The sequence below is a fragment of the Neovison vison genome, chromosome 5 (genome assembly GCF_020171115.1).
Source record: "Neovison vison isolate M4711 chromosome 5, ASM_NN_V1, whole genome shotgun sequence".
NCBI lineage: Eukaryota > Metazoa > Chordata > Mammalia > Carnivora > Mustelidae > Neogale > Neogale vison.
Genome location: NC_058095.1, coordinates 140,343,467 through 140,361,615, shown reverse-complemented (window position 1 = coordinate 140,361,615; position 18,149 = coordinate 140,343,467).

Genomic DNA, 18,149 nt, shown 5'->3' with positions numbered 1-18,149 from the left:
TATTTACAGCAGGTTTATTCAAAATTGCCAAAACTTGGAAGCGAAGGAGATGCCCTTCAGCAGGTGAAAGCGTAAACTGTGGTACATCCAGATAAAGGAAAGTTATTTGGAGCTAAAAGCCAATGGGCTATCAAGCCATGAAAACACAAGGAGGAACTTGGAATGCATACTACTGGGCAAAGAAGCCAATCTGGAAAGACTATATACTGTACTGACATTCTGGAAAAAGCAAAAGGATAGAGACAGGAGAATGATCAGTAATTCCAGGGGTTAGAGGAAAGGAAGGAAAGAATATAGGAGCACAGAGAACTTTACGGTAGTGACACTACTCTGTACGACACTAAAATGGCAAATAGATTTCATTATACATGGAATGTATTACACCAACCCTGATCCATAATGTAAACTATGGATTTTGGATTTTGGATATAGGGTATCAATGGAGATTCATTGATTATAACAAATGTACTGATCTGGATATTGATAGTGGAGGAGGTTGTGCATGTGTGCTGACAGATGGTATATGGGAAATCTCTACATTTTTCACTCAGTCTTGCTGCGAACCTAAAACTGCACTATAAATATGATGTGATCTTAAGAAGTATTTGTATAATCTGGAAAATATATAGGAATGAGAACTTTATTAACAGGAAATATTTATTGCTGAAATTGAATAGTAGGCTAACATGATTTAACATTTGACAACAAAAAATAATGCTTATTTAAATCCAGTGTTCAAAAATTAAATATTATAGTATTTGATTCTGTGTACCAGCTATAAAGCAGGAAAAAAATATTGCTTTTAATCATATACGTTTTTATGTGGGTAAACAAAATTGATATTTTTTGCTTTACTATCACAGTAATAATGACTTCCTAAAATCTCTTAAATATTAATAGTGAAGAGATGGACAACCAAAAATATAGTAATATGAAATATCTACTAAATTAATACATTATTGATAAGAGTCTTTATAATCCATATGTATATTCAACACTTTACTTGAATGGGATTTTTATTGTTCAGTCTGTTAGGCTATTTAATAACTATGGAGGGAATTCTCCTTAGCTGAAGAAAATATTTAAAAAATGTATATGAAGAAGGAAGCAAGTTTTTATTTTTCACCTTTTATTTAGAAATACATTGAGATTTACAAAAGAGGTATAGAGGTAGTGTGTAGTTTCCCCATGAATGCTTCACCTAGTTTACCCGATGTTAACATCTTACATAACCATGGTACAAATATCAAACCAGGTAATTAACATTGCTATGAATACTATTAATGAAGCTTGAGACTTACACAAATTTCACAAGGTTCCCAACCTTTACTCTTTTCTGGACTAAGTTCCAATCAAGAATACTACACTAAATGTATTTGTCATGTTTCCTTAGTTTCTGCTGATCTCTTATAGGCTTTTTATCTGTTAAAGATGGTCTCTCAGTCTTCCCTGTTTTTTATAACCTTCCTGTTTTTCTCTAACCCTGGTCTGTCCTATTGGAGACTTTTCCTTAATTTAGGTTTGTGTAACAGTTTCTCATGGTTATAGTGATGTCATATGGTGAAAGAATGACATGGACGTGGTATCATGTTCTTCGCAGAAATCACGTCAGAGATGCATGATTCCGATATGCCAGAATACTGACGCGAGTAACACTGATCAGTTCGTTAAATTTGTGCCTGTCAGATTTCTGGATTCTTTTTTTTTTTTTAATTAAAGATTTTGTTTATTTATTTGACAGACAGAAGATCACAAGTAGGCAGAGAGGCGGGCAGAGAGAGAGGAGGAAGCAGGCTTCCTGCTGAGCAGAGAGCCCAATGCGGGGCTCGATCCCAGGACTCTGGGATCATGACGTGAACTGAAAGCAGAGGCTTTAACCCATTGAGCGACCCAGGCACCACCACATTTCTGGATTCTAATGTTACTTTTTTTTCCCCCTTTGTAATTCATTATTGTCTTTTGGGAAAATACTTTGAGACTTTAATAACATTCTTATATCTCATTATACTTTGTCTTACTAAATTTATTTTATTTTAAAGAATATTTTATTTATTTATTTGAGAGAGAGAGAAAGAGAGAATAAGTGAGCACAAGCAAGGGGAGTGACAGGCAGAGGGAGAGGGAGAAGCAGACTCTCCATTGAGCAGGAGGAGCCTGGGTCTTGATCCCAGGACCCTGGGATCACGACCTGAGCTAACAACTGATGCTTAACAACTGAGCCAACCAGGTGCCCCATGTCTTAGTCACTTTAATAATCTATCAACAGGTCTTGCTTGCAGTGAGTAACACTATGTTATTTGGCAAATGGCAATTTTCTACCTCCATTACTGTTTCTTTTTTTTTTTTTTAAAGATTTTATTTATTTATTTGTCAGAGAGAGAGGGAGAGAGAGCAAGCACAGGCAGACAGAGAGGCAGGCAGAGGCAGAAGGAGAAGCAGGCTCCCTGCCGAGCAAGGAACCCGATGTGGGACTCGATCCCAGGACGCCGGGATCATCACCTGAGCCGAAGGCAGCTGCTTAACCAACTGAGCCACCCAGGCGTCCCTCCATTACTGTTTCTATGCTTATTAATTGGAATTCTATTTTAAGAAAATTATTTATCTTTCTTTTTTTAAGATTTTATTTATTTGAGAGAGAGTGAAAGAGAAAGAGAGAGAACAAGTCGGGGGCAAGGGCAAAGAGAGAGGAAGAAGCAGACTCCCCTTTGAGCTAGGAACCTGATATGGGACTGGGTCCCAGGACCCTGAGATCATGAACCGAACTGAAGGCAGACACTTAACTGACTGAGCCACCCAGGCACCCCAAGAAAATTATATATTTTTCTTTCTTTTATTTACATCAGCATAAACTCAGGGCATTTATTTTATTACATGAATTTCTTACATGAATTTTATTACATGAATTTCATTACATGCATTTCTTTTTATGAATTCCTAAAAGATTTTATTTATCTATTTGAGAGAAAGAGAGAGAGTGAGCAAAAGCAGAGGAGAGAGGGAGAAGCAGTCTCCCCGCTGAGCTGGGAGTCTGACACAGGGCTCGATCCCAGGACCCTGGGACCACAACGCAAGCCAAAGGCAGCCACCTAACCAACTAAGCCACACAGGCATCCCTTCTTGTTTTTTAATTCCATATTCAGATCGTATTCACATCTGTCAAAAGGCAGGGGAGTGATTCTGCATTCCTAAAACAACGTACCCATTGAGTCCACATGCTGGTGTAAGAGACTCTAAGAGCCAGCATTTGCTCTGTGTGACGGAGCCCTACTCCATTTGTGATAGAACTTAGAGAAACACTCAGCTAGAGTCAAGTTGACCAGATTTTCTCTCCCACCCTCTTAACTTAAGAATGGAGAGGCAGAGATTTGTTGTTATATTTGGGTCACACTAATTGAACCGCTTCTCAATCTTTGTGCATAGGGATAAACCAGGGAACTTGTTAGAACTTGTTAGCTGGTCTATAATACAGTGCACAGTTTTGTCTTTCTGTCAGCGCTCAGGAGGCACTGATGCTGCTGATCGCTGGGCTTCATTTAGCAGAGCCAGGATATTCATTAGAAAGAAGGTCAGTGAAATTCTGCGCTGATGCTCTTAAAGTTTCTAGGTTTCTTTTCTGCCTATGAGTTATTACTTCTAACTTCTTGACATAGTCCATGTCTTTTCAATAAATTCATTTTCCTTCGTGTTAACCGAAGTTAAGCTGTTGTGATACAACCAAAACAACAAAAACAAAAGCTAACAAATGAATGCTGTGTATTCACCTTAATGCAATAGATGTCTACAAAGAGTTTCATTTAATTATTCTCTATGCATTAGGTCATAGATCAATAAACGAATTACCAGGGAACTTGCAACTCCTTTTTCCCAGAAAGCATCTTCTCTGTTGTTGACAGGTACTATTAATACCAGAGGGTCTGTTAAATTAAAGTAAACCAATTCCTTTCTCTTTCTATGTGACTCACTGCATGCAACCTCAATTTCTCTGGTAATTGTGGTCTATTTACTTAATGGTGTTCACAATGGAATCTGAGTTTTTGAGATTTAAGTGAGCATCAGATGCTCAAGTACTTTGTGAAATGACATTTTTCTATGAAGAAAAATGAAGAATATATAAAGGATAAGATTCTAATGTGTATATCAGAATCTTTCCTTCACTGCTTAAATTTAGAAGAGTATAATTTTGATAAAACATTTAGCTCTTTCATACAAAAATATCTGTAAAGGATACATAGTTTTTAGTTGTAGAACAATCTGTAGATAGAAGAAAAGGCTCTGCTTATTAGGATTGCCCAGATGGTTTAGTTCATTGAGTGTCTGATTCTTTTTTTTTTTCCGTTTTCTTTTCTTTTCTTTTCAGTGTTCCAGCATTTATTGTTTATGCACCACACCCAGTCTCCAAGCAATATGTGCCCTCCATAATACCCACCACCAGGCTCACCCAACCCCCCACCCTATCCCCTCCAAAACCCTCAGTTTGTTTCTCAGAGCCCACAGTCCCTCACGGTTTGTCTCCCCTTCTGATTTCCCCCAACTCCCTTCTCCTCTCCATCTCCCAATGTCCTCCATGTTATTCCTTATGCCCCACAAGTAAATTAAACCATATGATAATTGACTCTCTCTCCTTGGCTTACTTCACTCAGCATAATCTCCTCCAGTCCCATCCATGTTGATACAAAAGTTGGGTACTCATCCTTTCTGATGGAGGCATAATTCTCCTTTGTATATATGGACCATATCTTCTTTATCCATTCATCTATTGAAGGGCATCTTGGTTCTCTCCATAGTTTGGTGACTGTGGCCACTGCTACTATGAACATTGGGGTACAGATGGCCCTTCTTTTCACTACATCAGTATCTTTGGGGTAAATACCCAGTAGTGCAATTGCAGGGTCATAAGGAAGCTCTATTTTTAATTTCTTAAGGAATCTCCACACTATTTTCCAAAGTGGCTGCACTAACTTGCATTCCCACCAATAGTGTAAGAGGGTTCCTCTTTCTTCACATCTTTTCCAACACATGTTGTTTACTGTCTTAATGATTTTGGCCATTCTAACTGGTGTAAGGTGGTATCTCAATGTGGTTTTGATTTGAATCTCCTTAATTGCTAATGATGATGAACATTTTATCATGGGTCTGTTAGCCATTTGTATGTCTTCTTTAGAGAAGTGTCTGTTCATGTCTTCTGCCCATTTTTTGATATGATTATCTGTTTTGCGTGTGTTGAGTTTGAGGAGTCCTTTATAGATCTTGGATATCAACCCTTTGTCTGCAGTGTCATTTGCAAATATTTTCTCCCAATCCGTGGGTTACCTCTTTGTTTTGTTGACTGTTTCCTTTGCTGTGAAGAAGCTTTTGATCTTGATGAAGTCCCAAAAGTTCATGTTCGGTTTTATTTCTTTTATCTTTGGAGACATCTTGAAGTTGCTGGGGTGAGGTCAAAGAGATTATTGCCCATGTTCTCCACTAGGATTTGGATAGATTCCTGCCTCACATTGAGGTCTTTTATCCATTTCGAGTTTATCTTTGTGTATGGTGAGGGAGAATGGTCAAGTTTCATTCTTCTTCATGTAGCTGTCCAATTTTCCCACCACCATTTATTGAAGAGACTGTCTTTATCCCACTGTATATTTTTTTCCTGCTTTGTCAAAGATTATTTGACCATAGAGTTAAGGGTCTGTATCTGGGCTCTCTACTTTGTTCCACTGGTCTATGTGTCTGTTTTTGTACCAGTATCATGCTGTCTTGGTGATCACAACTTTGTAGTAAAGCTTAAAATAAGGCAACGCGATGCCCTAGTTTTGTTTTTCTTTTTCAACATTTCCTTAGCAATGCAGGTCTCTTCTGGTTCCATACAAATTTTAGGATTGTTTGTTCCACCTCATTGAAAAATGCCAGTGTAATTTTGGTTGGGATGGCATTGAAAGTATAGATTGCTTTAGGCAGTGTAGACATTTTAACAATGTTTATTCTTCTGATCCATGAGCATGGAATTGTCTTTCATCTTTTTGTGTCTTCAATTTTTTCCTTAAGTATTCTGTAGTAGCTCAAGTACAGATCCTTGACTTCTTTGGTTAGGTTTATTCCCAGGTATCTTATGGTTCTTAGTGTTATAATAAATGGAATCGACTCTCTAATTTCCCTTTAAGAAAGCAACTGATTTCTGTACATTGGTTTTGTATCCTGCCACATTACTGAATTGCTGTATGAGTTCTAGTAGTTTGGCAGTTGAGTCTTTTGAGTTTTCCATATATAGTATCATGTCATCTACGAACAGAGAGAGTTTGATTTCTCCATTGCCAATTTGAATGCCTTTTATTTATTTGTGTTGTCTGCTGTTGCTAGGACTTCTAGTACTATGTTGAACAAGAGTGGTGAGAGTAGAAATCCTTGCCGTGTGTCCTTGATCTCAAATGGAAGGCTGTCAGCTTTTCCCCATTGAGGGTGATATTTGCTCTGGGTTTTTCATAGATAGATTTTATGAAGTTGAAGAATGTTCCCTCTATCCCTATACTTTGAAACATTTTAATCAGGAACAGATGCTGTATTTTGTCAAATGCTTTTTCTGCATCAGTTGAGAGGACCATGTGGTTTTCTCTTCTTTTACTGATTTGTTCTATCAAATTGGGTGATTTGCAAATGTTGAACCACCCTTATATCCCATGGATAAATCCCACCTAGTCATGGTGGATAATCTTTTTAATGTTGTTGGATCCTATTAGCTAGGATCTTGTTGAGAATCTTAGCATCCATATTCATCAGGGATATTTGTCTGAAATTCTTCTTTTTGGTGGGGTCTTTGCCTGGTTTGGGGATCTGGGTAATGCTGCTTCATAAAAAGAGTCTGGAAATTTTCCTTCTGTTTCTATTTTTTGAAACAGCTTCAGGAGAATAGGTATTATGCCTTCTTTGAATGTTTGATAGAATTTCTCCAGGGAATCTGTCAGATCGTGGGCTCTTGTTTTTTGGGAGGTTTTTGATCACTGCTTCAATCTCGTTACTAGATATTGATCTATTCAGGTTGTCAATTTCCTCCTGATTCAGATTTGGAGGTTTATAGGTCCCCAGGAATGCATCCATTTCATCTAGATTGCTTAACTTATTGACATATAACAGTTGATAATAATTTCTGATGATTGTTTCTATTTCCTTGGTGTTAGTTGTGATGTGTCTCCCTTTTCATTCATAATTTTATTAATTTGGGTCATCTCTCTTTTCTTTTGGATTAGTTTGGCCAATGGTTTGTCAACCTTATTGATTATTTCAAAAAACCAGCTTCTAGTTTCATAATTGTGTTCTACTGTGTCTCTAGTTTCTATCTCATTGATCTCTGCTCTAATCTTGTTATTTCCCTTCTTGTGTGTGGGGTTGGCTTCATTTGTTGTTGATTCTCCAGTTCTTTGAGGTGTAAAGAGAGCTGATGTATTCTGGATTTTTCAATTTTTTTGAGGTAGGCTTGGATGGCTATGTATTTCCCCCTTAGGACCACCTTTGCTGTATCCCATAGGTTTTGGACTGAAGTGTCTTCATTCGCGTTGGTTTCCATGAATTGTTTAAGTTCTTCTTTGATTTCCTGGTTGATCCAAGCATTCCTAAGCAAGGTGGTCTTTAGCTTCCAAGTGTTTGAATTCCTTCCATACTTTTTCTTGTGGTTGAGTTCCAGTTTCAAAGCATGTGGTCTGAGAATATGCAGGGAATAATCTCAGTCTTTTGGTATTGGTTGAGTCCTGATTTGTTACCTAGTTTGTGGTCTATTCTGGAGAAAGTTCCATGTGCACTCAAGAAGAATGAGTATTCTGTTGTTTTAGGGTGGAATGTTCTGTAGATATCTATGAAGGCCCTATAGTCCAATGTGTCATTCAATGCTCTTGTTTCTTAATTGATTTTCTGCTTGGATGATCTGTCTATTACTGAGAGTGGCATGTTAAGATCCCCTACTATTAGTGTATTCATATCAATATGACTCTTTATCTAGATCAACAGTTGTCTTATGTAATTGGCTGCTCCCATATTGGGGGCATAAATATTTATAATTGTTAGATTGGATGGATAGACCCTTTAAGAATGATGTAGTGTCCTTCTTCATCTCTGACTACAATCTTGAGTTTAAAATCTAATTTATCTGATATGAGAATTGCTACCCTAGCTTTCTTTTGAGGCCCATTGACATGAAAGATGCTTCTCCATCCCTTCATTTTCAGTCTGGATGTGTCCTTAAGTTCAAAATGGGTCTTTTGTAGACAACACATGGACAGGTCTTGTCGTTTTATCCAATCTGCTACCCTGTGCCATTTTGGGGGAGTGTTTAGGCTGTTCACATTGAGAATGATTATTGAGAGATACATTTTTATTGGCATCATGTTGCCTATGAAGTCCTTGTTTCTATAGATTGTCTCTGTAAAGACACTCTTGGGTTCTTTCTTCTTTTATAGAACCCCCCTTAATATTTCTTGTATTGCTGGTTTGGTGGTCACATACTCTTTTAAACCTTGCTGGTCTTGGAAACTCTTTATCTCTCCATCCATTTTGAATGTCAGCCTTGCTGGATAAAGTATTCTTGGCTTCATGTTCTTCTCACTTAGTGCCCTGAATATGTCTTGCCTTTTCTGGCTTGCTAGGTTTCTGTGGACAAGTCTGACGTTATTCTGATGGACCTTCCTCTGTACATAAAGAATCTCTTCCCCCTAGCTGCTCTCAAGAGCTCCTGTCTAAAATTATGATTCATCAGTTTCACAATGAGGTGTCTCAAGGTCTTTCTAGATTCTGTAATCTTGGGGGATCTTTCTGCATCTAGGACACAAACGCTTGTTCCATTCCCCAGATTGGGAAAATTTTCATGGGGAATTTGTTCAACTGTATATTCTAGTCTTCTTTCTTTCCTCCCTCTCAGGGATCCCAGTAATTCTGGTGGCATCATTTAGTTCCCTAATTCTGTTTTGATGGCTTCTAAGCTGTTTGTTCCAGGGCTCCTCCTGATCCTTTTTCTCTAATATTTTGTCCTCTAGATCACTAATTCTATCTTCTGCCTCAGTTACCCTAACTGTTAGAGAATTTAGATTAGATTGGATCTCATTGATAGCATTTTTAACTTCTTCTCAGGTGGCTTTCACTTCTGCCTTAATAGATTCCATGTTGTCATTAATGGTTTTCTCCAGCCTAGTCATTGCCTGGATAATTGTTACCCTAAATTCCCCTTCTGACATACTGTTTATGTCCACATCCAATAGCTCTGATGGAGAGGTCACAGTCTCTGAATTTTTCCTCTGTTGGGCATTCCTCCCCCTAATCATTTTGGTGAGAGGTGATTGAGGGGATGTGTAACTGAATATATCAGCTGTGATCCAGGCAAGGGGCACCCTGGAACACTTCTGAGCAATCGAAGTTACCACCAAAAAGAGAGAAAAAAGAAAAGAAAAAGAGAAAAAGAGAGAGACAGAAAAAAGACACAGAGAGAGAGACAGAGAGAGAGAAGACCCAGCCAGAATGGACCCCAAAGGTAAGAATTATAAGGTATATGAACAGAAATGGACAAATGAAAAGATTGACAAAAGTAAATGACAAGGAAAAAAAAAAAAAAAAGAACCCAGCCAGAATGAGCCCCAGGTATAAAATTTATATAATACCAGAGCAAAAACAAATACACAGAAACACTGACAGAAGAAAAAGATGGGAGGGTGGTTATAAATCCTCAATGTGGGGGAGGAATGTTATTTTGATTCTTCCTGGATGTATCTTGATATCTTTGTTAAAGGGAGTTTAATCCAGAGTTAAAGGGAGATTAAAACTTGTTTATATAAAGGGGTAGTATTGATGAGGGAAAGAGGGTTACCGTGAAACTTATATCTATATGTATATTTTAAAAAAATAGAAAAGTAAAAAATCCCCACAGATATATATATGAAAAAAGTTCAAGTTAAAAGGTTATTATGGAATTTGTTATATTGAACCTCTTGGTGTAACGATAAATAGGTTAAAAAATTAAAAAGAATAAGAATAGTGAGAACAAATTAAAAATGAAAGTTGTATCTATGAAATATACAGGTTTTAGGGCAATACCAGGAGCTTAATATCTTCTTTGTCCTGATATTGCAGTTTTACAGTTTTATGGGGACCCTGTGGTGGTTGTCCTCTCATTATTTTGGCTTGCTTTCTTGGGGAGGGGCCTGCTGTGTTGTTTTTCAGGCAGTCTTGCTTGGATTGAGTTCTCCTGCCCCCTATCAAGGGGCTGGGCTCTGTGGAAACCCGTTTTTCAGGCTTTTGTTCTCTGGAGGTTTTTGTTCTTTGGCAGATTTTTGCGGCTTTTCAGAGGTTTAGTGGAAAGCAAACTGCGCCCAGACCTCCATCTTTGGAGAGGATCCTCAGTCTGCTCCCCATGGGTGGCCCAGTGTGGGAGGCCACAATAAGGCTTGAGACGAGGACCAAGCCAGGCCCTGACTTGTGCCTCCTTTAAAGTCTGAATAACCTAACAAAAGGTTTAGGACGGGAAAAGTTGAGTAGCACTGAGAAAGGGTCTGTGCTATGGGTTGTGTGCTCGCCTACGTGACTTCCCACATGCTTGCTAAACAAATGAGAACAATTTGGTTGGGGTCAAAAGTTTGTTGCTGGTCCTCGCTGCCCTAATACTGCTCATAAATTACTTTCAGGTTTGCTGTATCAATACAGAACAATTGTACTGGCATCAGCCATTTGGGGTCACGAGGTCTGCTTATAGTTAAATGTGAAACTTATTATGGGAACTTGTGGTTGTTTAACTAGACACAGATGTATTGCTTCTCCTATTATCACTATATATATGGCCTAATGCTTTGAATAAACTTAGCACTGCTGGACATCCTCCTCAGTGCTCCTCCTGCCCCCATCTCTTTGCTTCTTGATTTCTTTTCTTCATCCTCTTACCCAGAACACACAGACTGCCCCTCTGCCAACTCTGCTGAGCCACTGAGCAGTGGGACCTCCCACAGGCAGTGCATGTCCCCAGCCACTGTCTCCAGGGTCGCCCAAAAAGTGCATGCTTGTCTCTGCACTTCTATGCTACTAAAAGCACAAGTGATACTGGCCCAGGGAGCCTGCTTCCAGTGGCTGCCTTTGCCAGGACTGCGCTAAACCAGAGATAGCACACTGAGATTTCCAAGCCCAGGTTGGGAGTGTTCAGACTCTCGCCTAGTCCTGGCACCCACTGGCTAGCACCCACACAGAGTACTCTCAGGTGTGGGCAGGGAGCACGGTTCAGTCCTCGGTCGGTCATACAATGCACCTGCAGAGTGCCAAAGGCTGTGGTTCTAGAGAGCTCTGGCTGGCACACACAGACTCCCTCACTTATGGAGGGCGCCTGGCCCAGCACTGGTGCAAGCAGCGGAAAGCTGGCCACTAAGGAACCAGAGCCTGCAGGCTTTGCCGCACTCTGGCACAGGTGGTGTCCAGCGGAGGTTGTCCTGGGTCCATGGGCCCATGACCACAGGATTCCACCAGTTGCCTTTTAAGAGCTTTTGCTCTTTTTGAGTGTTTGTAACCAGACTCCAAGGTAATGCTGGGCCCAATAATCACAGGACACTCTCATACTGGGGTATTTTTTTACAATGGTTCATTTCTGTTGGCTCCCTCCCCCTTCTGTTTATCCTTCAATATCAGTCTGATTCCCACTCGCTTTACCTCTCAACTGGCGTCTTCTCCTTTTGTAGAGATCCAGAAGTATATAATCCCATATGTCAGGCTGATTTCATGGGTGTTCAGAGTGTTCTGGTAGATAATTAGCTCACTTTAGGGGATGGGTTGAAATGGGGTCTCTTACTTCTCTGCCATCTCGTCCCCACCTCCGAGTGTCTGATTCTTATTTTGGCTTGGGTCATGATCTCAGGGTCTTGGGATTGAGCCCTACTTTGGGCTCCATCCTCAGTAAGAAGTCTGCTTGGGGTTGTCTTTCTCCCTCCTACCTCCCTCCCTACCCCTGCACTCTCCATCTTTCTCTCTCAAATAAATAAATTAATTAAAAAAATAATAACTCAAGGCATAAATGAAATAAACATTTATATTTGTATATTTTATTTGCTATATTTAAAATATAATGCCTACATCTGGGAAATTTCCATGACACAGAAAACAACCTACTATACTTACAGTGAAATATTGCTTTTTGCATTCTAATTTTTGAATCGTGGTTCACCAAGAATTAGAAAAATAACACACAAGTACATTACATGTTTGACTTATGGTGGATACCTTCCTGCTTTTGCTATCAGGAATGCTGTCATCTTTCTGTCAAAATATTACCCTAACATTCCTTAAGTACCACATTCCAAAACTGACTTTGCACATGTGGTTTTGACGGAATTGTCCCAGTTGCTAGGAAATTGGTGGGCCATCCCTGATTGGCCTGAGAGTCCTCAGAGTAACCTAAAATGATTGGTTCAAGGTTGGAATATTGATTCCATAGAGGCCAATGAGATTTGCTCCTGAGACTTGTGTCGATAGAAGAGTCACAAACATTTGAAGAGCTTTAAACAATATGGATGTGTAGGTCCACTGCAGACCAACTAAGACTGCTTCTGAGGAGCTGGATTTAGGTAAGGGTTTAGAGTTCCTTAAGTGAGTCTAATGGTATTCCAGGTGCACCCATGGCTTAATGGTACAGATTTACTATCCATATCTTGAGAACAAGAGTGTGAAGGCAGCAGAGAGGAAGGCAGAACCAAAATGGAGAGACAAATCCAGTCTTGATGACTAGTTTTCAATCCATGTCTGAATTCAAAATTACTCCCAAAGACTTTTGCACTGCTTTGCAATCATTTTTTTTTTTTTTTTGGCACAAATTAGTTCAAGTTAGTTTTCTGTCACTTCCAGCAGAAATAGACCTAAAAATATGGTCAATAAGGAATACTTTAAGTGCTTTTAATTTTTTTCATATTTTATCACTGTTCTCTTAAAATCTGTTTGTATCCATTTAAAATATTCATGTACTGATTTTCAATAAGTAACACTATGAAAGAAAACCTATATGGTTATCATATATATTTCTATGATCTCAGCAATTATCCATGCAGGTGAAGATGTACTTTGTCCAAGAATGGCTACCCGTAGAGAGTCTAATTCTGCCTCTCCTTCTGAGTCACACAAAATAAACATTTTTGCTTATTTTGACTATTTCTCAGATGAATATTAAAAATAAATAATACAAAAGTAGTACTGTTAAAATGCATTTTGCTGGGGCGCCTGGGTGGCTTAGTGGGTTAAAGCCTCTGACTTTGGCTCAGGTCATGATCCCAGGGTCCTGGGAATGAGCCCCACATCGGGCTCTCTGCTCAGCAGGGAGCCTGCTTCTCCACCCCTCTACCCCGCCTGCCTCTCTGCCTACTTGTGATCTCTGTCAAATAAATAAATTTTTTTTTTTAAAAAAAATGCATTTTGCTCAGTGTCATGAATTAAATTATGAGCTTTATAACAGTATTACTTTCTCAATGAACTGGTAAGATGTTTATGATAGACTCATAGCAACTACAAAGGGCCTTTCCATAGGACAAGAAATTTTCATATATCATATATATTTCAACAAATAGAAGAGGACTGCAATTAGATGAACCACATTATGAGACCTAATAATAAGATATATTAAAATGTGACCGAATAAGTGTTTGATTGAAATAATCCAATTCTTAGATTAACAACTAAATTCTGTCTTTTATCTCTCTTATGAACTCCATATCATTATTTCATGGCCATGACACTTTTCTGTGACAAAAACACCAGTCATCTGAGAGATATATGTATCTTTATGAAAATTTAAAAAAAATTTAAAGTGTGCCATGCAAAATTCTTCTTTAAGCTCAATATATTATTCTAATATGATCCAAAACCTGAGGTAAAATTTAAATTTTACTAACTTCTGTATAATGCACATGATTCCATTTTTTAAATAAAAATTCCTTGTGGCAACTGGGTGGCTCAGTACGTTAAGCATCGTGCCTTTGGCTCTGGTCATGGTCACAGGTTCAAGCTCCCTACTCACTGGGGAGTCTGTTTCGCCCCTCCCCCTGACTCATGTGCTCGCTCTCTCTTTCAAACAAATAAATAAAATTTTTATAAATAAATAAGTAAATACATATCCCTCATTTTCTATTGATTCTCCTATTTGTAACAGTGATTATAATGTATCTATAATACCTAACCATTACAGACCTATCCATGGTTATCTATATAAAAACTTCATTCTGGGGCATTTATCCATGCCTGCATAATAGTTCCAATAGTTTGTAGTTTAGATCAAGGATGTGTTCTTTCTCATGATTTTGTGGGGTAGAAATTCCCATGGGGCTGTGCTGGGCAGTTCTGTTCCACATGATGACAGTGGTAATTCTCTCAGCTGTATTCAACGGATGACTGGAACGGACTAGACTAGAAAGAGGTGAAATACACACCCACTTCATGCAAAATCTATCCAAAACTGGCACTAGCACAAAGCCAGGATTGTATCATGTAAATCAGGTCCAGCTGAGAGGGGCTTCCTTAGGGGTAGTTTCTCACTATAGTTTCTCACTATAGTGATTCTTATGCCAGAACTAAACAGATGTGGTGCCTGGGTGGCTCCGTTGGTTAAGCATCCAACTCTTGATTTCAACACGGATCAAAGGGTTGTGAGATCGAGCCTGGTGTTGGGCTCCACACTGGGTATGGAGCCTGCTTTAGATTCTCTCTCTCTCCCTCTGCCTCTCCCCAACTCCCTCCCTCTCAAAAACAAAATAAAAACAAAACAAAAAACAAAAACTACCTAAATCTAAATACATGTGAACAAAAATAAAAATCTTTCCCCTTACCCTACAACCCAAAATACAATGATGAGTCAGGAACAGGGGAAAAAAAAAAATCCCCAAAACTCAAAAATGTAGCAAATAGAAGTACATAGCAGCCACTGGTCCATGGACATTTTGAAATCCAATTGTACATATTTTGTTAGAGACTCCTACTCCTGGAACAGGGGAGGTTCTTCAGTTAAGGCCTGCTTTCTCTCCCTGCAAGTATTTTCCAAAGGTTTTAAGCACTATCTTCTAAGAGCTTCTCTCTGCCTTTTGAGTTTACTCTTTCTTATGTCTTGATGAAAAAGAGCCTGTGTTTACAACTGAATAGCTTTCTTAACTTCTTAGCTACACTGCCCTTAAAAATAGGAGACCCATATTTCTCTTTTCTTTTATACTGCCTTGTCCCTTTTATTACAGGCTGTTGATTCTTTCACCAATACAGTTCTCTTAAAAACATTGTTGGTTTTAATAAGTAACAGTGAAATTGATTCAGTGCTCCCAAGGACTCATTTATAAGAGACAGACATCTTCTACTTTCGGCTGGTAAGATTTCTATGGGGCAATGCCCTAAGATTCTTAGAATCCATTTGGTTTAGCTTCAGGGGATTATAAAGCACCACTTTAAATCTTTCAAAAATGCAATAAGAAACTTGCAGCCCTAAACTCATAGTCACCTTGAAGCCACATTTTACTGGAAATATTATGCACTGATATTTATCTTACTGCGATTTCTCACTTGGAAATATTTTTTTCTTTTTTTTTTTCCTTTCTTTCTTTTTTTTTTTTTTTTGGTCAGGAGTAGTAAGGGATGAAAAAAGCTTGTATTTTCTAACTTAGCAAATATTGGGTTTGAAATATTTCCTCCAAACTCTGCTGGAAAACTGAACAGCTCCTTCTTTAGTTCATCTCTTTTCCTTTATAATAGATCATAGGGAGCATGTATAAACCTACTGGCACTTTGAACATTATGCCTGAAAATATGTCTACTTAGCTCTCAAATCTATTAGGTATATTTTCTATCAATACACATAACACAGTCAGTAGCCTTGCCAGTTTTTCTATCAAAACATAACACGCCTGTTTTTTTCAGTCTCCATTATCAGTTTTCTCATTGAATTTCTTGTTTCTCCTGATAATCTTCTTGCTGTCTTTCTGGACTTGTCTTACCACTTTATCCCAGAGCCAGTACCACATGGATTAGGTTTTTGTTAGAGCATCAGCTACTTTAAAGGGGAGAGGAGCTAGATTCACCTCCTGAGGGAACTGCTGTGTACGCAGAGATAGGGAAAACATTCTGTCTTTGTAGCCTATCTACTACATGACCTATATCTACCTGGGATCTCTCCAGAATTTTGGAGTGTGTCAAAGGGTAGGGCTGTGTGTCTGAAAACTGAAACCCGTGAATTTGGTAAGTCCCAAGTATTGGGAATGCAAGGATAACATAGGATTTCTTTCTCATATGATGATGAATATTTTTAACACCCTGCACTGTATATAATATAACATGGATAACCAGTTACCATTTTCTCTGTATTTGTTTCTCTTGAAGATTTTTAGAGGAAGTGGTACTTGGACAGATAAAAGTTGTTTAGGCTGTGGAAAGAAATATCTTTTTTACACGTTGTCGATTGTGTTGCGATATCTGTATTAGTCTCATTTACCCTAATTAGTGTGAATCCATATCTTGAAGTCCAGATAAATGCTGATTGGAAAGCAGTATACACAGTAGTAAAGACAGATCTGATTTTGAATCCCACTTTCCCTAGATCCTATTGGTATTGCATTAAACAGCTTACTCAATATGATAGCAACACTTTATTTATAATTTGCTTTCTTTGCAAATTAAACATAGTGTTTGACTCTTACCTTAATAATTCAGCATTGAGTAAAATCAAGTATTTATCCTGGAAAAGGGGAACTCACATACTACTACCATTTATTGGGCCATCTCTGAGAAGCAAACTGATCTTCCTTGATAAAAGTCTATTTTAACTCTCCATAATGTTAACAATTCATAAAGATGCATTAAAGTATTTTATATGGAAATTGGTTTAAGTAGTGAAAGGGAAATATATATATTTACAACAGTTCTATCATGAAATTTCCAAATACAGCTCACATTTTAGATGGGTATTTAAAATATGAATTTATTTAAAGATAACATATTAGGAGCCTAAGCATGTATTTCTTTATGAATATATGTTGACAACACATTAAACTGGAATTTGTCAGAATTTCAGCATATTTTTTCCCAATGCAGAGTTGAAATGTTGAATCTAATACTTTCATTTTTGTGCTCAAGCAACCTATTAAAAAGGTCAAAACAGAAGCTATCTGTTGGAGTTTCCCTGCTTTGCAAATTTACCATGAGTTTTCAGTGTATCTATTTCTTAATATGAAGTGACAGCATGGCAAAGGAAGTAATTTCAACACATTTTCTTGGTATCAGTTGCACATACTATTATTTGAGTTCCTTCTAATGATTTAAGAGCTACTTTATGCCAATGATTTCTTCAATATTTGACTGAATTTCTCTCTTGACATTTCATGAACACTTTTTTTAAATGATACAATCATCATTTTTTTTTTTTTTTAACTCATAGTATCTTAAGGATTCTATGCACTGTTAGAGACCTAAGTAAATTCCCTAAAGTCATTCCTTTTTCTTTGGAATTTTTTCTGTATCTCCTCATGTATTAACTGGTTCAAACAGTAAAATTTGGGGACTGAAATGGATCCATGGTTATGAAGTCAATATATGTGTCCTATCAGCACTGAAAGAGCTTATATATGATATAATTCAAATATAAGGCATTCTATAAAAAGGCAAAACTATGAGAATAGGAAAAGGAACAGTGGTTGCCAGAGATTTGGAAGGAGAGATAGATGAAAAAGTGGAGCACAAGTGAATTTTAGGGCAGTGAAACCATTCTGTAGGAAACTATAGTGATGGATACATGTTATTATACATGTATCAAAACCCATAGACTGCATATCACTGAGAGTGAAGCCTAAAGGAAACTATGGACTGTGGTGATAACAATGTGTCAATGTCAGTTCATTGCCAGTAACAAATGTATCACTTTGGGAGGCTATGGGTATGTTAGGGGAGGACTACATGAGAATTGTGTACATTCCACTGGATTTTTGTATGAACCAAAAACCATCCTCCCTATAAAGTCTATTAAAAAAAAAAAAAGAAGAAGAAACAAGAAGGAGAAGAAGAAGAATGCAGAAAATGCAGAAACAGAGAGCTCTGATAATAATATTATGAAGTCTTACCACTCTGGCTAAAAAATTAAAAATCAGACTTAGCTGTTCATAACTGAATGTAGTAAATGTTTTACACATTTGGTAGCTTTCAGT